Raw genomic sequence first — 11,768 nt, forward strand, 5'->3', positions numbered from 1 at the left:
GAAATGTTAGGAGTTTTCCTATCTGGGACCTCAGAATCATTGTAATTGTACTCCTAATTTCTCTATTACTATAAATTCCCTAGGTGTATAGAGGCCTGGAATCAGGAAAACTTGAGTTCAGTTCAGCCTCAGACACTTACTAGCTGTGTGACTCTGGGTAAGTCACTTCACTCTGCCTCAGTTTCTTCATCTGTCAAATGAGCTGGAGAAGGACATGTCAAACCACTCCAGGATCTCTGCCAAGAAAACCCCAAATAGGGCCATAGAGAGTCAAACATGACTGAAACAACTGGACAGTGATATAAACTCCCTAAAGCAAGAAAGGAAAGAATGACATGGACCTGAGAGGTCACTCCATTTCCCTAGGGTTTGACAGAAGATACTTATTGTAACGAGGTGTCACCCTGGCATCCCAGTCCCTCTACTTGCAGCTTTCTATCACACTGAATTTTTGTGCACTATGACCTCTCTCCTCTGGGAATGCTTTTTCTTCACTTCTTTCCCTGGCTTATGGTCACCTTCTCACTCTTAGAGTTAGGGAGGTGATGAGACCTGTAGCTTTCACCCTTTCCTGACCACTTCTTCACCACTATGTGTCCATCTGAGCACTGGGGACTGGGGAAAACACTGGTGAATCAGCATGTCTCCAGAGGAGGAGAGTGGAGACCATGGGATCAGTCAAAGACAGCAGGGGTGTTTGGTGTGAAAGAGAGAAGACGAAGCCAAACGAGAGCTCTAAAGGAGAGGCTGACATGTAGAAGAGGGGTCAGGTGGGATGATTTGGCCCACAGCGTAGAACCAAGAGCAGTGGAAGCTGAAGTCAGACTAGGTTTCCATGCAGGGAATCCCCACAAGGAGCTGTTCCAAAGTCAAAGAGGCTGACTTGAGACATGGCGAGTTTACCATCAATAAGTGTCTCAAACCCAGGTCTTAGAACCTCAGCAGCAAAGGACCTTTAGTGTGGAGTCCAGACCTTGGACTCAGTAAAGAAACTCTCCCTTCTAATGCAGGGCAACGCCTTCCGTGCCTTGTCTTAGAGAGGTGCCAAGAGCCTTGAGAGGTAAAGAGGTCGTCCCTCACTAATGCTCTTCCCACTGTGTCTCCCCACCCCTTCAGGGAGCCATTCCTTCCTAAAGTCATTATGTCATAGAACCTTAGAAGCAGAGCCTGATCACCACAGTTGGGCTTAGTCCTCACAATAACCCTGTGGGGCAGGCACTTCTGTCCTCATTTTAAAGAGTTGAAGGGACTTACCCACAGTCATGTAGTTAAGAAGAGTCTGGGGGAGGATCTGAACCTGGGTCTTCCTGACTCCAGGCCCAGCTCTACCCACCACACCAGTGTTTTCCAACAAGCTCCAGTACATTAGAATCTTAGGTTTGCACAACCTTGAATTCTCTGAATTTACATTTCCTTCCAAATGGGAGTCATTGAGGACTTGATATCAGTCCGAGGAAAGATCATTCACAGATGTCCCCAAGGATCTGTCCCAGTGAGATTTAACCTTTTTATCAGTAACTTGGGTGAAGATTTTGAAAATCTGTCCTAACTGGGAGGAAAAGCTGGAACACTGGGTGTCAGCGTTGGCTCAGACCAGGTCAATGGACGAAATCGCCTAAGATGGAATTTAATAGGGATAAATGAAGTCGTAAACTTAGTGAGCAGAGACGGTTACAAAGAAGCCAATTTTGACTCCATGTCAGAGCTGTCCCAGAGTGGAAGTGGCTGCCTTGGGATGGGGCAATTTCCCTACTTCTGGGGGTCTCTGGAGTGAGAAAACCACTTGTCACAGATACTGTGAAAAGAACCAGTCACACTCTGAGGTCCCTTCTAGCCCAAGGATTGTGTGCTTGTGTCATTGCTAGGAAGCAGTGGGCAGAGGGGCAGCTGCCCACATTTCCATCACAGGCACCCCTAGGACTGGAAGTTTCCCTTGCTTGGCTCTCCCTTCTGGTTGGAGGGTAATAGGCCAGGTACCGAACTCCTCCCAATGCCTTCATTTATGGAGGGTGGAAATTGGACTCAGCTCACTCTACACCTGCTTGCTTTCAACTCCATGGAACAAGATGCCCCTGTGCCGGGGACCCCCTGGTGTCCTGTCAACCCCTCCCCTACCTCCTTTGATGTGCTGTTTCCCACTTTAGACTGGAATCTCCTTAAGGGCATGCATTGTCTTTCTTTTTATTGATTCTATCCCCAGCACTCAGCACAGCACCTAGTACATAGTAGGTACTTAATAAATGTTTATTGAATTGGATTGGCCTACTGCCCAACTGACCTCCCTCAAAGGACCAATCAAGAGGTGTGACTAGTCCTCTTATCCAAACACAAGCTGTTTCCTGGGTGATGTTGTCTGCCTTCCATCCAGCAGTCAAAAGTTCTATGACCTCCTCAGGTTGATGAAGAGATTGTTCATACATTGTGATAAGGTTATGGGAAAATTCCTCAATACCTAGTGTATTTGATTGATTAAGAGTAGGGGTAGAGCCCTCATGCAAATATCCAGCTGCTGCCACAGACTTGGGGACCCAGAGGAATAGCTTCTTGTGTGGCTTCTCTTTTCCCCAAGCTGTGGTCCAGAGAAGAAATACTGGGTGAATGACCTTGGATCCTCTTCCTCCCCCCTCACATTCTCCTTTGCTTTTTCCTCTTTCCCTTCCCCCTCCTCTTCTTGCTGTGTTTTCTGCTCCTATCCCTCCCCTCCTTCCCTTGAGCCACTGCTTCCCTCCTCCCATTCCTTCCCTCCTTAACCTCAGAAGAGCTATAGAAGCAGGTCATTGCTGCTTCTGACCACACTCATTGGGCGAAGCCCTGGTTCCTGCTGCTGCCTCATCAGCCCTGTCTGTGGTTTGCTGAGCTCCTGTGGAAACTTCTCCGCCCAGAGGCTGGGCCTGTGTGTGTCACACATGCTGTTTGTTCAAGCAGCCAAGAGCCCACTCTGGTCAGACAGCCATGACCCCCAAAGCAGGACCTGAGTCACTTCCTGACTGGGCTCATGCACAGACCAGGGGTCACCCAGTATGGGTTCCTTAAGCTCACTGTATGTTCAGACCTGGTCAGGCCCTTACAGGCCTCTCACGCCAAGCATTGCCTTCATAGAAACTCCCACTAGAGCATCCCTTACAACTCATCATTTGAGTTTACACGATGGAGCACTACCTGCCTCCTGAAGCAGCCCTTTCCATTGCTGGATAGTTCTGATGACTGAGAAGACCTTCCCTACATATGTTAAGCCAAAATCCACCTTCTGACCCCTTCCCCTCTCTGCTTCTGGTTCTACCCTATTTTGGTCCTGCAAAGGACTACTCAGTGGTTTCCTCCTCCACTCTGGGAGAGCCAGCTTCCTCAGAGTCAGTGGAAGGATCAGGATTGTGAGCCCTGTTCCCCATGCTGTGTCACATTCCATGATGGAAGTACAACTCAGATCTCAGGTGTAAGTGTGGAAGAAGTGACTTCAAGAGCCCCTGGCTGCCTCCTCACATGCTCTAATTTCTCCATCTTGAGTTTGTGGTTGATTTCTGTGAGTTCTGTTTGCTCCCTTCTGCTTCTCAGGGACTCCTTTCCCAGGACGTGTTTTACAGTTTCTGTTCTAATCTGTTCATTCTTCCAAATTTTTCCTCCAGAGCTCTACTTTCATCATTTTCTTGCTTCATTTCTTCCATCCTGTCTTGGAGCCTTAGTGGCTATGCCAGGCTTCTTAGTCCCTTGTGAAGAAAGCCCCCAGCTCTTCTACATTCTCTTAACCTGGAGTATTTCTACAGGATCACTCGGTCAGTCTGTTACCAAGCCATGGTTAAGCATTGGGAATAAATAGAGAGCAAAGACAAGGTGCCTGCCCTCAAGGAGCTCCCAGTCTAATGGGAATTACAATGTGTAAACAGCTCCATGCATACAAAATATACAAGAGGTCAACCAGGCAAGAAGCATTTATTAAGTACCTACTGTGTGCCAGGCACTGGGAATACAAAGAGAGGCAAAGGACAGCCCCTGCCTCAAGGAGTTCTCAGTCTAATGTAGACTCAACAGGAAAACAACAAGGGGAGGAAGTGTCAGAGAGGAAGGAGAATAATCTAGCCCAGAGTCAGGAAATGGAGGGTCTTGTTGGAAAAACAGCTGGGTGCCAGGGTCCTTGCATTGAAGGGGGGAGGAGTATTCTGTGTGTGACAGGCAAGAAGAAGGAAAGGTGAGAAGGCTCCAGAGAGGAAGGGGCTTGGAAAGCCAGACAGGAGTTTATGTTGGATCCTGGATATGATTGATAAGGAGCCTCTGGGGTTTCCTGAGTAGGGGTGATATGGGGACATCTACACTTTAGGGAAGATCAGTTCCTTAGCTATGCAGTGGATGGGCTGGGGGTCGAGGCTCTCGAGGTAGGTAGACCCACAATAGACTGACAGTAGACGGAGCACAAGGGGATGTGGGGGCTTCACCTGGGTCTGGGGGACTAGGAGGAGGATGGTTTCATTTTCCCCTGTTTATTCTTAGCTCCAGTCTCAGGACCTGGACCGGGACTTTATCTCTAGACCAGGTTCTGCCCCCACTGTAGGCTTAGGTGGGATGCCTAACACTCTTGGATAGGCTCTGGGGTCTGGACATCTTTGACCTCCTCAAATTCCAAATGGGGCCCCCCTCCCTCAGCCTTGACTAGGGCAATCTCTGGCTCCCACTTCTATCACCTGGTGACCTCACCCTAGCCCTTTCTTCCTTCACTGCCTTTGCAGCCCTCCCAGGCCCAGGCAGACCCTTGGGGATCAGTCTGGCTCCCCTGAGCACCTCTGCCTCATTTCTGCCTCTTGGCAGAGTCCATGGACAGCAGCAGAGGGCCACCTGATTTCATGCTTTTGGGAGCCCCAGTCTGGCCTTCCCCAGTATCTCTACCTGTCTCTCTCCCCTAGCACTTTCACCTCCTCATCAGGGCTTGTCCTAATCCCTTTGTCCAGGGCCAAGACTTGCTGACTTGCAGCCCATTTACTCTGGATCAGGGTGGCTTTCACCCCACTTTCTTCCTGGCCCCTCACCGTGTACCCCCAGGTTTCTGACTGTCCCCTTGTGTCATTCCAATCTACCTGAGGATGCCTTTCCTTTTAGGTATATTCATCATAGCTTTACCTAGTGCTCCATTTTATCATAGCTGGGAGGCTTATCAGAGGAGTGAGGTTCAGCACAAACTTTCCCTTCTGGGGCCTTTATCAGGAATATCTTCAACCCCAGTACACAGGGAATTCCCTGAGGGCAGGACCCTAGCCTACTATCTCCTTCACACTTTGAGCTCCCCAAGGGCAGGCCTCCTTTGTCTCTTCCGTAGTTTCTCCTCCCAAGACTATAAACTCCCTGAGAGCAGGATTAGGTCCGTTTCTCTTCTGTCTCTTTTCGAAAAGAAACTTGCCCAGGGCTGTGTGTGTCCTATAAAAGCAAGGTCAACCTCCAACCAGAGTAGGGAGGGAAGAGGACTAAGGGATGATCTTCACCCAGAGGCCTCTCCTCCCCAGCTTCCCCAGGCAGGCCTTCCACAAGACCTATTCCAGCTGCCTTGCTTTCTCCATCTCTCCCATGATTTGGATTCTAAACCAGCTTGATAGTTTATAGATGACCCCATTCCCAATTCCTGTGCAAAAGCACTTGACTTCCAAGGACTTTGCTCGCTTAGTTTAAAGCAGTGATTCTCAAACTTTTTGGCCTCAGGACCCCCTTTCCATGGTCCATAATTATGAACGACCCCGCCCTCAAGAACTTTGTTCATGTTAGCTGCATCTACAAATATTTACTCTATTAGAAATTAAAGTGTCAGTGTCATCATGAAAATCATTTTGGCTTAGTAGACTTCCTGAAAGGTGGTCCCCAGACCACAGGTGGAGAACCACTGGTTTTAAAGCCTAGGATTGAAATGAATTGGTCTGGCATCTGGGTTGGGGAAGCCTGTGTGAGTAAACCAAACCACCACCACCCCTTACATGTGTCTATCTCAATCTCCTGAGAGCTCCCAGAGGGCAGGACTAAATGCACACCTGCTCTTCCTCTGTCCTCCCAAATCCATGGCTCTCCAAGGGCAAGCCTGGGTTGGCCCCTGATCAGCCTTAGGAGGGCAGCCCCACTGTGGGCACTCATGGTACATGAGCTGACCTGAATTGTATCAAACGTGGATTTCGACCTAACAACGTAAATCCCCTAAACTTGAGGAACCAGTTGTAAAGATGAATTTTTTCCGTTTGATCCCTCTTTACCTTCTCTGGCTTTCCCCCAAGAGCTTTGTCCTGAAGGGAGGTCTCAGAGGGTCCCGCTTGCCTGCCCCTATAGGCTTCCACTGTGGAGATGGTAGGGCACCGGCCTGGGCATCCTGCCAGCAGCTCAGTTTGCTTGGGACACTCAGCTGCTGTGTGATGTTGAATCTCTGGTTTCTCCATCTCTAAGAGGAAGCGCCTGTGGTACAGCCTGAAAAGTGAGGCAGAATGACTTATCCTCCATCCTCCCCCTGCCTGTTCTCTGTACAGCATCTGGCCCAGCAGCTGCTGCCTCCTCTGCCACCCCTTCCTCCTCCTCCTCGCAGGTCCTCTCTCCTCCTGAGGTTTTTATGGTGCTCTTCTCTCCTGCTTCTCCTATCCACCAAACTGCTCCCTCCCTGTCTCCACGGTCCATTCTAAATGTGTGGCTCTCTGTGTCTCTGCCTCTCTTTCTGTCTCTGCTTCTCTGAACTCAATGATCCCTTTGGGTTTAATTGTTAAACTGATCCCAGTCTCTCTCCTGAGTCATGTCTATCAGACGTGTCCCCCTCGATGCCCTGTGGACTCCCCAGCTTCAATCCAGGCCAGGCAGAACCCCCTGCGATCCCCACTGGCCCCACTAGCTCACTGCTGTCCCTGCTGAGGGTAGTCTGGTCTATTGGAGGGGTCTGGAGAAGCAGTCAGAGGACCCGGGCTCATTTCTGACCTGCCAGCTCCAGGCTCATTCAGGAGTCTGGTCTGAGCTGGCAGAGACATTCCCTTGGCAGGGAACACCTTGGAAATATTCATGACAAGTGGTCATCCAGGAGGGAGAGTGGGTGCCTCCTGAAATGACCCAGTCCCAGACAAAGCATCTTGTTAGGACAATTTTCATATATATGGCTGAGGCCAGCCAGTCTGAACAGTGGCACCCCTGCTCCTGTGCCTGACCTTTGGGGCTAATTCTTCAAGTACTGGGAGACAGAATGGGCCTGATATCCCCCCGTTATAGTATGAGTTCTCTGAGGGCAGGCAAGGAGAGCTGTCTCTCTTTTGTATAAGTGCCAAGTGCTTAGCACACTACTTGATCCATGGGAAGTGCTTAACAAATACCTTTTCATTCATTCATTCATTCATTCATTCAAGTATTCTCTTCTTTGGATCAAACATCACTAGAGAGGAGGACTGGGTATGTCTGACCCACCCCTACAAGGCCCCAGGCTTTGGCCAAATCACTCCAATCCAAGCCTTGGTCTCCCCATCTGCACCGGGGGTCATGACTTTTGCATTTCTTACCTCTCGGGACTCCCAAACAGCAAGACCTGCCCCCTCTCAGGACCACTTCGAAGTCTCAATGGAATCAGGGCAACATCCTGAATGTGGGTCTTACTGACTGGCTCATGTTCCCAGGAAGAGCCTGGCTACTGCATGTGGTGGGCCAGGCCTGTGATTACGGAGAGCTTGGTGGCTCAGCCAGCGATGAGCTCAGGGTCAGCAGGCAGTAACCACACCAGAAGGTTCCTGTCATTGTGATACAGCCTTTTGGGACTTGGGAAGATGCAGAGCGAAAGGCCTGACCACCATGTGGGGAGCTTGGGAACCCCCCCATAGGGAACGTGCCGGGAATCAGCCAGGCCCATCTCACCACACTGGAGAGGCCAGGAACGAAGGAGCTTTCTCACTGAGGCAGCCCACAACCCCCCTTTCCCAGGCCCTGGACAACAACATCTGGCTTCCAGTTGTCCATTCATTTTGATCCCCTAAATCAGCCAGGCTCTGAGTCTCAGAGGGGCCCCAGGGCTTCTCTGAGGGCACAGAATAAAGGGTGAATGGGGCTGGGCTATAATACCCAGGCCTTGTTGCTGCCCAGCTCCAAGATTTCAGCTCCTTCATGTTGTTTCCCGGCACTGCTTTGTTGGAGTAGAGTTTGTCTGTGATCTGAACTCCCAGGAAGGGAGTGTGGGATTCTGAAATTCAAAGCTGGGACCCTGAGAACTTAAACTTCTTCAGATCCAATTTTCTGATAGGGGAGGAATCTGAAAGAGAGGAGGAAAAGATGTTCCCAAGGACTATGGCTTTGGGAGCTTCTCTTGGGAGATTCAGAAGAGCTGGATGGACTTGGGGGCCCAAATCCCCCTTATCCATCTGGTCAAAGGGTCTATAAAGAAGCAGAGGAGATTTGAGTCCAATCGTCTGACTCTAAGATCAGGTTTCTGGCCTCAGCCCACCACGTTAGCTCACATGAAAAGCTGGGGATTCTTCTTGTTGTCTGTGAACCAGCATGGTGATCCTATCTGCTGAGACCCAAATCAGGACAGGTGGTCCAACAAGGGATGTTCCTTTCTCAGACTCATTTAAAATGATCCTTTCTTTGAAATGGGGTTGAGAGACCCAGGGGTCATTTCTGAGAGAGGAAGAGAAAGGGCATGGTGTATTCCCTCAAAATGGCAGGGCTCAGCTGTACCAGAAAGGTTAGTCTGGCTCGAGGATACCACGGGTCTGCCAGGTCGGTCTGTGACCCTTAGAAGCAGGAGCAGGAGAAGGCTGGGCTCCAGGGTGTGCCAGGAGGAGCCTTTTTATCCTGAAGAAATGAGTTGAGGTGGGAAGGATGGAGCGATTGTCTTCCAGGATTACAAGAGCTTCTATATGGGAAAGGGGTTAATACTGTGTACTGAGGCCTGGGAAGGCAGGACCAGGAGCATTGGGGAGGGGGGGAGGGGCAGGGTGCCTCGCGGAGGGTGTGTGTGAAGGGAAAGCTACAAAAAGGCAAAATGAGATTTCCTGTCAGGAAAACCATCATATCCTAAAGTGGCCCTGGCTGCCTAGGGAGGCAGTGAGCTAACCCTCCTTGAAAGTTCTCAAGCACAGGTGGGGTGATCACTTGTTAGGGGAGTTCCAGAAGGGATTCTTAATCAGGTATGGTTTAGACCAGCTACTGACTATGATCATTTCTACCTCTGCATCTGATTCTAATGGAATTCTAATGGGGATCTGAAGTTCAAATCCAGCCACCACTTAACTAGCTGTTTTAGGAATATTCTGAAGATCACCTTGAAAGATAAGGTCCTAGATACTGCAGTCCTTTCTTGAACTGAACTGCCAAACATTCAAGTTCTACTCCAGACAGATGGGCTGTTTGGATGCAAAACACATGCTTGCCAAAAAGACTCTTTTATGGAGGACTCACACAAGGCAAAAGCTCACATGGAGGTCAGAAAAAGAGACACAAGGACATTCCCAAAGTTTCTCTAGAGAACTTTGGAATTGATTGCATAACAGGAGAGACACTGGCACAGGGTCGCCCAGCATCAAAGAAGGAGACTTGCAGAAGCTGAAAAGAAACAGATGCGCACATCTGGAGCCATCCCTACCTGAATGTTCATTTGGGTGATCTGTGCCCAGCCTGTGGGAGAGCCTTCTGGGCTCCTATGGGTCTGATCAGCCACAACCAGATGCACTATACCTTGACCCCAACATTGTGATGTCATTTTGGTTGTGGTGTGTGTGTGTATGTGTGTGTGTGTGTGTGTGTGTGTGTGTGTACCATGATCCTCCTCAACCCCAATGCTGTCCATCACCTTGATCCCCAGCTCACATGATTTTAAAGCTCTCCTCAGGCTGCCCAGTTTGAGTGCCAGCATTCTGAGTGATGGTTCCTCCCTTGGTTAGGGTGAATCAGAAGAGGAAGCCCAATTAGGAGATTGGGGAGGGCAGGTGGGTACACCTTAATGTTTCATATCTGCAATGAGCCCCTTGACCTTTCTTGTCAATGCCTTGCCCCAGATACCATGGGAGAGAAAGTACTCACAAAGATCCATGGATGGGAAGAGGATGAGGAAACTCTCCTCCTCCATCACTCCTAGATCTACTGAGAGACCTTTAGGAGCCCTTAGGGCTTCTGAGGCTAGGGTGGAGATCAGAAGGGTATAAGATCCCAAGGTGTGGAGAAGACCTAGAGTAGGGTTCTTGTGGACACTTCCCTAGGGTGAGAGTATGTGGTCACATTCTCCTCTCTGCCTCTGAGGAAAGTAATTGGACAAAGAAATAGGTTGGCACGGGGACTGATGGGAGTCTCACCAGGGACTATAATATCCCTCTAATATCAGGTTGAGTGAACACTAAAAGGCCCTTTCTGCTGGGAGCTGAGGAGACCTGCAGGCCAAGTAATGCAGGGGATGTGACAACTTTGGTAAGAGGCAGGTGAAGTGGGGGCCCTATCCGACATGGGCTGCAAGTGACTGAGACTGTACACTGCTTATTGGCAGGTGTGGTTGATTCCTAGGAGTTCTGACTTTGTTTTGTTCCCTGCTTTATAGCAAACCTATTCATTCTATATGCTTTGTGAACCTGTGTGCTTGTGAGGGAGGTGGTGACTGCAGTGTGGTGGCAGAGGAGTGTCAGATATTGAAGGTCCTAGATTATTTGAGTTGGGGCAAAGGACCTAGAGAGGTAGAAGTTTCCCAAACACTCTCTCTCTCTCTCTCTCTCTCTCTCTCTCTCTCTCTCTCTCTCTCTCTCTCTCTCTCTCTCTCACACACACACACACACACACACACACACACACACACACACACACACACACACACACACATGAATTTGTCTTTGTATTTCATCTCAGTAGGGAGCTAATTAAGGTAGCTCAAAGGAGTGAGGGAGTAACAGCTGTACCTTGGCAGCTAAGTGGAACATGGATTGGGGAGGAGAGAAACTGGAGCCAAGGGAGATGCATAAAGAAACGAAATTGTGATAGTCTAGGTAAAAGGCAATGAGGTACTGGACTAGGGTGGTGGTGGGGTGAGTAGAGACAAGGGGACCTAAAATGGCATCACTTGGGACATTTTGGGTATGGGTAGAGTAGGAGCATGGGAGAGAATGAGAGTGGCAAGCATAGGTGTCTGAGAGACTAGGGAGGAGAGTATGGAATCCTGTCAGAAGCCTCGAGGTCCCAACACCCTGCAAAGGACTTTTCACTGATACAGATTTTATTTTACAGATGCTAAAACTTTGCATGGTGCAGAAAGCATCCAAGATGAGCAAGCCCTGGATTCTAACCTGGGGCTTGGGCTGTGAGACCACCAGAACACGCTGTCACCTTGAGCTTAGGTGCTGATTGGAGTTTGACAAAGCCCACGGCACATCCTAGTCTACACCAGAACAAATAGTTATGTGAAGATTTTGATGAATGAGAGGGAGACACACACAACCAAGACTTTCATTGTGACAAAGGAGGAAACTGAGGCCTAGAGGGCAGGCCAAGTTCGTGGCTGACCAGGAGCAGATCGCTTCATTTCCTGATTGTGCCCCATGGGATTGTAAAAAGAAGAGTTGTATTTTAACCAACCACAAAATGACAGTGTGCTGCTAAGTCATTTTTTTTGTTGTTGTTGTTTTGTTTTTAACAAGTTAAAGCCCTTGGACAGCCAGCTCTGGAGGGAGAGGTCTTGAGTTCAAATCTCAGCTTTGCCAATGACTCCTTGTGTGACTGTAGACAAGTCACTTCACATCCTCAGCCTCAGTTTCCTCCTCTGTAAAATTAGGAGTTGGACTGAATGAGCTCAAAGGTCCCTTCCAAGT

The 11,768-nt window shown here is 49.4% G+C and overlaps 2 long non-coding RNA genes across 2 annotated transcripts; one reads left to right on the forward strand and one right to left on the reverse strand.

Moving 5' to 3' along the window:
* Positions 1 to 2,735: 2,735 nt before the first annotated feature.
* Positions 2,736 to 9,617, reverse strand: LOC140496608 (uncharacterized). The gene is made up of 4 exons (XR_011964339.1): positions 9,566 to 9,617; positions 8,044 to 8,230; positions 7,491 to 7,715; positions 2,736 to 6,426 (listed from the first exon to the last, which is right to left on the reverse strand). It is a non-coding gene; the product is annotated as an uncharacterized lncRNA (long non-coding RNA).
* Positions 9,618 to 9,744: 127 nt separating this feature from the next.
* On the forward strand, positions 9,745 to 11,566 carry LOC140496609 (uncharacterized). Its single transcript, XR_011964340.1, has 2 exons — positions 9,745 to 9,908; positions 11,188 to 11,566. It is a non-coding gene; the product is annotated as an uncharacterized lncRNA (long non-coding RNA).
* Positions 11,567 to 11,768: the final 202 nt, after the last annotated feature.

Source organism: Notamacropus eugenii, chromosome 3 (assembly GCF_028372415.1).
Source record: "Notamacropus eugenii isolate mMacEug1 chromosome 3, mMacEug1.pri_v2, whole genome shotgun sequence".
Taxonomy (NCBI): Eukaryota; Metazoa; Chordata; class Mammalia; order Diprotodontia; family Macropodidae; genus Notamacropus; species Notamacropus eugenii.